This window comes from Sinohyriopsis cumingii, chromosome 10 (assembly GCF_028554795.1).
Source record: "Sinohyriopsis cumingii isolate HCF-2022 chromosome 10, ASM2855479v2, whole genome shotgun sequence".
NCBI classification, from domain to species: domain Eukaryota; kingdom Metazoa; phylum Mollusca; class Bivalvia; order Unionida; family Unionidae; genus Sinohyriopsis; species Sinohyriopsis cumingii.
In genome coordinates, this window is record NC_142970.1 from 110,105,425 (window position 1) to 110,115,500 (window position 10,076).

Here is a 10,076-nt window from a genome sequence, read left to right on the forward strand (position 1 = left end):
TGGGGGTTGGTATTTTTGCACGTAGCATTGGTGTTCCAAGTCCACGATGTGGTGACAAATGTGACATTTTTTCTTTCCTGAACATACGTGTGCCTTGGTACTATTGGTACGTAGGCCTTGTCGACACGTAGGGCACAATCTCAGCAGTTGACAAGCACATTTCTGCTGTGAACCTTGCGTCTTCAGATGTTGTTGGTAACAGGTAGGGCTGACAAACGTGCGCAGACAAGTTGAACAAGGCACTGGTCCTTCGCTCAGACAGGGTGGAGAAGCCAAACATCCTGAGCATTTCAATCCACAATGTTTGTGTTGCTCTCGATTATTATAACCATAGTCACATTTCTCACAGTAATAACCGTATCCCAGGAATGCAGTGATACTGGTAATGGTATCGAAATGGTCATCGTGATAATAGACATGAATGTATTTTCCGTCCTTAAAATCTTGGCCTCGAAACAACAGAGGCCCACGCATTTCTTGAGGGTACACTTTCAAGGTGTATCGTGGAGCTAGGACATCTTGCAATTTTTGCATCTCAGGAATGCCACAGGGTTTGTCTTTGGGCAAGTCGGCTTGTTGCAACAGGCGTTCTGCTTCGTTTCGTTGTTTGGCTCGGTCCGATTGTCGAATAGTTTTCCAGGCTCTTTTCCATTCTGTCGTGTCGTTCTTGTTGACATAGGTTCGTCCCACCACGATGGCTCGGGCTAGACACATCTGGTCTTGAGAACTGTGAATTTGGACGAGGCTACGCTTATTGCTGCGAAGCTCGTTCACCAATAACATCTTTTTGCGTCCAGTCCCTTGAGGAGGAGAGACGTGGGTCATGTCCAGTGTGGCTTTACCATCGGTGATGTCAAACTGATCATTAGATTGTTGTACGTGTTGAATTTTGTCCATGACTTTGGAAGTGGTCAATTCTGCAGGGGTGCTAAACTCGATCCAAACAGGGGATTTCAAACCGTCGTGTTGTATGGAAAGTCTCAAGCGATCGTCTTCTTTGGGTTGACATTGTCGCTTGAGTGTGGTGAGCAAAGAATCCCACACTCCGGTGATGAACCCTTCTGCTTTCTCTAACGGTACTTCAGCCTTGAAATCTTTAAACTTCACCGTGTATTTGTAAGCCGTGGTTCTAAATTTTCTAGAGGAGCGCTTTTCCGTCTCTCGAATGGAATAGTATTTTTCAGGGTTGACTAAGAGTGGCGAACTTGGTTTAGAGGGTTCGGATTCTGGTTCACTCATGTCCTCTTCAAAATCACTGGCATGAATTTGCGCCAAGACTTCAGCTCTGGTACGAGGCGATAGATCACGTTTCTGCCTCTTACTTTCTTCTTTTTTCTTCTCGAATGAATAGGATCGTTTCATCTTGAGTGCAAAACGTCAAATGACTCATGTTTAAACACCATAGACTAATTTATAGTCATGGCAGACCCGCGTATATAAAAGGGTGTGTGTCTTGTCCTTTCACTATTCATTTCACTCTCAAACCGAGCACAACGATGGAAGAGACTACCCAGATGGAACGTTTCATCAGAGATTTGCGAGGGGTCATTAGAAAATTCTCTTCAGACCAGCCGAGGGACTATTCTCCTTCCTTTCGAGATAAAAGTCAAGATACTTGCTATATCTGTCAGAAGAAAGGGCATTGGTCTTCAGAGTGTCCAGACCGTCAAAAAAGAAAAAAAGGGGCTAGAAAAGACAAAAGTCAAGATACCTGTTATTATTGTCAAGAAAAAGGACATTGGTCTCCAGATTGCAGAAAAAAGAAACAAGAGGAGTCAGAAGAAAAGAGAGATTCTTCAGAAGAAGATTCTTCAGGAGAAGAGAGGGATTCTTAAGAGGAAGAAAGCAGACAGGTGAAGAAAAAGAAACAGGAGAAGAAAAGAAGGGAAGAAAGTGAGGAGGAAGAAGAGGAAAAGCCTGTGACGGTGAAGAAATTCAAAAAACAGAGAGACTAAACAAGGAGACAGAAGAAGTGAATGTAATTTATAAAGTGTTCTGTTGTGAATTGTGAATTGGATTGTAACTATGGAGTAAAGAATAAATACGGTATTAAAAGGTAAGTGTCTTTGAGTTTTGATTTTAAATAAGAAGCTACACTCACGCACTCATACACAGACACGTACTATAAGGGGAAAATGGTTTTTTTTTTTTGAGTTATTGGCAAATTGAAAGGCTATCTCTTTTCGAGAGAAGTGGGTGGCCCTGAAAAGGGCCTTTTTAGGTGTAGGGGTGAGTTTAAGCAATCAACTTTAACTGCCTTAAGCCTTTGCCACGGCCGAGGCCTACTTCTGATGATGATGATTGGGTTGAAATCACTAAGGGTGGTACGGTAGGCTTAGTCACAGGGTTGGCGTGTTTAGTTCGGGAAGGTCGTATTCTCTTTGGTCGTGATAAAGAAGTCTGATACATTTCTTTCAGACTTCTTAACTCCGCTAAAATGTCCAACAGTACCGTGGCCGTTTGATTTTCACCCTCTTGTTTCTTTGCTGCTACTTCTTCTTGTTGTTGTTTTTTTCTTACGTCTTTTTGTTGCTGTTGCTGTTGCTGTAGGAGAAAAGCTTGTTCCGCTTCCATTTGTCGTTGCATAAATTTCTCCAATTCTTCTTTCTGTCTCTGTCTAAAATTCTCCACTTGCGGTAATGAAGAATGAGACGAAGGTTCCGGAACAAATTCTTGCGAGGTAAGAAAATCCACAAAATCCCAATGTACCTCTTCTGAAAGTAAGTCCGGGTTCCCTTGGGTGGTCTCCACTGCTGGTGCACCCCAGTGAATCGTTTTCTGAGTTTCCGTCATGTTGAATCACTGTCGCATAGATTGACTGCACACAGGCGCTAGCGAATCTATATAGACCACGTGACGTCACAGACTGCTCTCTTCGGATTGGATGCGGGCTGACTGAATTTTGTCACGCGTGTTTGGATTGGTCAATGAACTCAATCTGTTTCAATCCTTCCTCTCCCTATAAATAAGCGCAGTTCAGCGCAATCACTCACCTGTTCTCGGAGCCTCAAGATGTGGACCGACGTTCAATCTTCCACCCTTGTGTCAACAATGATGTTCAGGACGGACATACCCATGTATGTCCGATCCAAGTGGACTGTTGTCGATAGGACAGATACTAGTCTATGGATGAGAAGAGTTTACATAGAAAGACAAGGATGCCTCAAGAGGGTACTTGTGTATGGACCTGCAGTTAGAAGGAGTTTAAGAAGAAGAAGAAGATGTGACAGATGCCATCTATGTTAATATTAACATAAACCCAAAGGCCCTTTTCAGGGCCACTCATAGGTCTCGAAAAGAGAATGACTTTCGATTGCCTACCCCTTTTTTTATTTTTTATTTTTTTTTAAAATTTTTTTTTAAAAAAAAATCCCATGTTCAATTTCCCTTGACGCTATACAGTCCCACCCTGTTTAAATTCCTTTGACGCTATACAGTCCCCTATTCCCATGTTCAATTCCTCTTGAAGCTATATCGTCCCACGATTTTTCTCCATGTTAAATTCCCTTGAGGCTATATGTTCCCACGATTTTTCTCCATGTTAAATTTCCATTGAGGCTATATGTTCCCAGGGGGGTCTGTAATGTTAATTCCCATTGAGGCTACGGTATCCCCATTCACTACTGTCCACGCGTGTCAGAACCGGGAATTAAACCATGAACCTCATAGGTGCACAGCATGAGCATTATTAATGCTCTGTTTCATGTAACCATACAAATAAATGCATAGTATTTGAAAGAGACTGTCATATTACATATTGTATATGGTACCACAAATTGGGACCAATAACAATACTGGTATATGTAGTAAACATGGTACAGAAAGAACATTTAAATCAAACACCAATATACGGCAATTGTTTTCCATCTCTTTCGAGGCAAACATTTGTAATTGAGTTTTGAAGACAGCCCCCCCCCCCCCCCGATAATAAATCATATGTAAAAAATGACAGGCTCCTGTACAACACTGTTATAAAGAGCACTTTGTTCTCCTTGAGTGAAACATTTGTCAGATGCCAAGGCTATAGTAGTTACCCCATCCACCCACCCCCAAAAATTGTAATACAATCTACTTTTGTTTAAAAGACAAAATATTACACAAAAGTTGAAGAAGAAAAAATAAAACAAATGACACAAACACGCCAAGGGAACTAGACCAACTTGCACAGGTTTCAATTCTGTCACTATGAATCAATATCGACTGGTCATTCCATTATGTCGATAGCAAACCATGCAAACTTCTTTGACTGAGATAGGTATAGGATAATACGCCGGCCAGTCAGGGCCTACGAACTTCGCCTAAAAGCATTGTATACGAAAACTTATACTTAAATCCTGATCTAGGGACTCTATAAGCAATAATCTGGGTCAATGACGTCCTTATTTGGTCGTAATACACATGCACACACAGAACTTATAAATCACATTATTACTGTCATAAAATTATTCTGAAATCTAATTGGATGAACAGGTCACACGCACCCAACCATATATAAATATATATTGGCATCAAGTTCAAGTTTGCCGATATCACATTTCACAACTCCGTATAACATGGTTATGAACACAACAAAATCTCATTATCGTTTAACATGAGCCAGTTTGGGTTTTGATATTATTTCTGAGCAACTCCTACTTATGAATTGAAGATGTTTGTCCTTTTATCTGTATGTCCGTATGTCTGAAAACAATAAAATTAACATTTAACAAGAACGTAATAATATATATTTCGTCAATCATGCACTTTTCCAGACTTACAGAGAAATACGAATGGAATTTTCCTTACACGAAAAACGTTTGATGAGACCATTTGATGAGAATATTTCATCGTTCTTATATATTAAAATATCTCTCTCTCTCTCTCTCTCTCTCTCAATCCCTGTACCCATGAACGGCGTTTAGGGATGGCAAGTGGGGCGACCGATCCAGGCCCCGCTCATGAGGGGCCCCACCTTCAGGCCTAAGGTCGTCCTTATGAGTTTGTCAAGGTATATTCTCCGGAAAATTGGAAACGCTGGCACAGGCCGCACGTAATGCACGCAAAAATATAAATTCGTACGCCAAATCGCGAAAGTTGATCTAGTCTAGACATAATCAGAGTTTGTAGTAGCATACCAATCGAGATACCGATACTCTGGCCCCGCGCGGTCATGGTCGTCCCTAGGCCCCGCGTACTCCTAACCCCGCCTCTGCGTGTACCTGTAAATAAAAAAACAACTGATGCGATTGTTAGGCATAGCTGGATACTATCGGAAATTTTGTTCCGATTTTTCTATAATTGCTGAACCCCTGACACACTTATTGAGTAAGAAACACAAGTTCCTTTGGATGTAAAAATGTCAGGAGGCTTTGGACAAATTAAAAACCATACTTAAAAGCGCGCCAGTTCTTACAACTCCAAATTTCAGCCAATCATTGAAACTGTTGATGCAAGTAATGTTGAGGCCCTAGTAGTGTTGATTTAAGAAGACGAAAATGGTATTGATCATGCAGTGTGCTAGTTTTCTAAGAAATTAAATAAGGACCAAACAAAATTATTCAACAATAGAGAAGGAATGTTTGTCTTTGATCTTGCATTACAACATTTTGAAGTTTACTTTAGTTCAGCTCCTTCTTCGATTATTGTGTTTAGTCACCACATCGGCAAGATGAAAAATAAAGATCAAAGACTATTAAGGTTCAGTTTGTTGTTACAGGAATATGCTATTGACATCAGGGACATGAAGGGAAAAGATAATTTAATAGCAGACGCACTTTCCCGTGTATAGCAATGTATTATTTCTTATACACTGTGTAATTTATAAGATTTTTTTTAAAAACCTCATGTATAATTAATCAATGAAAAAGAGGAAGCTTTATTATATAAATCTTTATTTTTATTTATGGGCGAAGTGTTACGTATATTTTTTTAATTTATATTTGATTCAGTTTAATTGTTTTAAAATCTTTTTATTTTCAATTTCATTATATGTCAAAATGATGTATTTTGTTTACTAGGAACTCGATATTTTTTCAGAAAATAGTTTGACCTTGACTCTTCAGTTGTAAACATCTAAAGCTGGCCTAGTTCCCGACCTTGATTTCAGAAATCACTGAGACAAGTAAACAACTTGTCATGTTTTTCCTATTCTTAGAGTACAATGAGTGGTTTTTGTCAAGGTCATACTGGGACTACGTGCTTTTATACGTAAATACTTCTCGACGGTTCTGGAAAGTTGACCCTCAACCTGGAATTTGTTTTGAGTTTCTGTTTAATCATTGTTTATATATATTTTTGCCAGTCGGGGCTTTTACTTTACTCTGGAAAGTATCTGTTGTGTCAGTTGGAGTTACAATTTGATGTTTATTCGAAGTATTTGGATTCTAAAGGATAATTCTTTTTCCTGGAAAAATTTGAGTGCTCATTCAGATTTCATGCACAAAGACATTTAATTAATTCAAACACCGGATTATTGTTTGTGAATAACACAGAACTGTAGACCTTACAACACTACAAAGGATACAGCATACGTCATCTCCTTCCATCTTGGATTCTCGGTCGGGACTTGAACTTGAATTCATTAGAACATTTCATTATTAGGACTTCTAAAATTTAATTTGTAGATTACTCTTGGATTATTTTTGGGATTTGATTCTAAAACCTTAAGTTCTTACTTTTTTATTTTTGTAGAGTTTTTCCAGGGAAATAAATTATTTGTTATTTTTTTCAAAGCTTGTCGTTTTCACTCTTTCTTTTGTTACTGTTTATTCGAGCCTAAGCACGTAACATAAGAATGGACAGTTACTCTTGAATTGTTGCTATCACGTGCGTGATAGCCCGGCGAGTAATGTTAGACCCAGTAAGGCCTCTTCTTTATTTTTCTTATCCGTATTTGAATCATGCATGTTACCCTAAAATATTCAGTTCCATGAAATAATTCTGTATCACCATACATCTAGACCAGGCAGGCTTGAAGTATGGCCCTGAACCCAACGTTAGTAATGCTCTGTCCCTCAAAAATTTTATATCTTAAGCTTATCGCAAACAAGTAGACCAGTCCCAACCAAATTCAGCTGAGAACGTTACGGCTTGAAAGATTTCAGTTTTATTGAAATTGGGTTGATGATCCCTCAATTATGGCCACCGTTACTTAAAAGAGAAAATGACCTATATAGAAGTCACCATCCCCAGCTACTGACCCCCAAAACTAACACAGAATTTGAAAGAAAGCACCCTGGCAAAAAATTTCATACAAATTATACCAATGCATGTTCAGTTAAGGTCGGTATCCGATTATATATATATATATATATATATATATATATATATATATATATATATATATATATATATATATATATATATAATGAATGAATAAATGGGGGGAACATCAAAGAAATCAAAGAATCTGACCAAGCCAGTTTCACAGAAATCATTTTGGCAAGAATTGTTTTCAGATTTGTACAAAAGACGCTGATCTGTTGCCGCTGCTAAAATAGGAAAATATTTAAGTAAACTTTTCTCAAAAACCGCTCAACATAATTTGACAAAAACTAACTGAAAGCTCACTGGTAGGAAGGATTTTAGTTTTCTCCAAATAACGTCATTACGAGATCAAATACGACTACCCTTATTATCCAATGAAAAACCTTAAAATACATCGTTACAAAATTATTTTAATTAATTGTACCACATTTGACAGAATGTATTCTGGCACGAATTGCATTTCGATTTTGACAAGTTGTGCCGACCCGCAATAAAATATGGCGAATGTTCTTATGTTAATATAATAAATACGCGTAATAATTACATTTTCTTGATGAGCGCTGAACCAAATTTCACAAAAAGCACTTTAGTGTGAAGGGCTTTATAGCTAGTACAGCTGATACTAATTCGAGATGAAATGTGACAACGCAGCTAAATACAGATAAACATTTTCAATATCTCAAAAGTTGCCCAAAATAATTTGAGATGATCTGAAAGAAAGTATAGAGGCAAATTTAAATATTGAACACGTGATGTTGATATGCCATCATATATGGATGACTATGCGGAAATATTGAAAAGACTTTAAAAATTTAGAACACTTCAACAATTGTTTTCATAAGATATGCAATCAAAATAATTAGACGAAATGTCTACAGAAACCATCGTACTGACCCATTTTTACTAAACAACTGCTCTTGCATTTGGTCATCATGGCCGTGTCAGTCAAGTCCATTTAGGCCTCTCTGTCCAACGGCTTTTTACTATCTCGATATTACAGATTACAATCAGATTACAATTATTTATTCCAGTTTTTGTTCCTGTTCAGTACCCACGAATGTAATCCCATTGTAAGATCATTTGTTTTCCTGTCCCCATTTGGTGGTGATACAAGAGCTAGATTTAGGCATTCTTGGTATCGATTTAAAGGCAACTGTTTATTCTTTGGAACGTGGCTTATGGTTTGCTTGCCTGTGTGTGTGTGTGTTTCGGCGACAGTGCACAGTAAGTAAAAAGGCCTTGGTGATGATCCGGATGTGAAATATGTGTTCAATTGCACACTGATTTGTTTACAGTCCTGCCTCTCAAAGAAACGCAGATGAACCTATGATAATAAGTTCACTGTGAGTTCATCTTTGAAGGTGCTTTAGAATGTGATATGAGTTGTTATCATTTGGACACAACGGAAAGTTCAGTACTGAGAAACAAATGTAGAGAATATATAGTAAGATTAAGTATGGTCTGATTTCTGTCAGTTTCATATTATTAAAAGTTTATTATTAATTATAGACACCTGGAATTGTAATATGTTGAGTATATTGACATAAAAGATATAAGAACAAAATTGAAGAAAAAAATATATTTTAAAAAACATCAAATGAATTTGTTTTTTTTTTAAAAAATCCCCAAAGATACACATATGTTTTATTTATTGTAAATAATATTAAATATTATCAGCATGTATGTATTCCTACACCATATGTAAGTTTGAATGATAGATATTGGTCAAATTTTGTCAGAGAAAATATACTTAAAAGTCAAAATGAGACCTTAATTTCAAAAACATGAAGGCAGATTTGTATTTGACATTGTGCATTTAGGTCACTGAAACTAAGTAGTATGGGTCCAAACTGTTAAGTTATGTGTTTATGATGGGGTGGGTTCCTTAGTCAGTAATTGTTTATAAACATAGTTTTGTAGTACGGTACTTAATGAAAGGAAAGAGATGAAAACTGTATAGTAAGCCTACTCAAGTTGTCTGCTAAATTATTTTAAACTGTCAGAGAATATATGATATAGGATATTTTGGTACCTGTAGCTTATATGTGAGGCCACATTTGGCTGTATTCACTTAGAATATCCCAAAATGTTATTTCCATCCTGAATTAGAGTACCTATAGTAGTATCTTTTAAATAAGTACATTGTCACTTAACTTTCCTGTATACCGGTATGTACTAATTTTTGCAACAATGATCAAACCTCACCGTCCCCACATTGCCTTCAACTGTATGATACCTAGTATATCTAATTAGTTTTTAGCACGTAAATGACTAAATATACTTCTACAAACCTCATACATTTTTGGGGTGAATTTATCACTTTAATATATGGCCATCGCTTCATATTTCTGAGTGTCACTATATCAAGTTTAATATTTGTTCCCGTGCTTGCACCCTTAATGTCATTTTGAAATCTCCCTATCTAACACATTTTAACTTCATTTAAGTACATCTTACTATTCTCAACGATTAAGTGAAACATGTTGTATCTTTTCAGGTCTAGCCTGGTATATGGAAAAAGGCGGAAGAGTTTATGTCCCCTTCTCTAAGTTCTGCTAATGTAGCAGTGTGTGGAGCCATAAAGAAAACAAAGCCTTTAATTTGAACTGTTTGAAGTCTTTTATCTTCAGTCAGTGGCTTTCAATCGACACCACTGGCTGTGCTTGTTCTTTCGAAACATAGGGGTATATTTTTTCTGTCATGGTTGGTTTAGCGTGCATCATGGGAACAGTGACGGAATAAACATGTTTCGTGTACAAACGAATAATATTTTAAAGTGTCCTTAGTGACCGAACGGAGTAATAATCGGCTGACTGTGACGCATCGTTTAC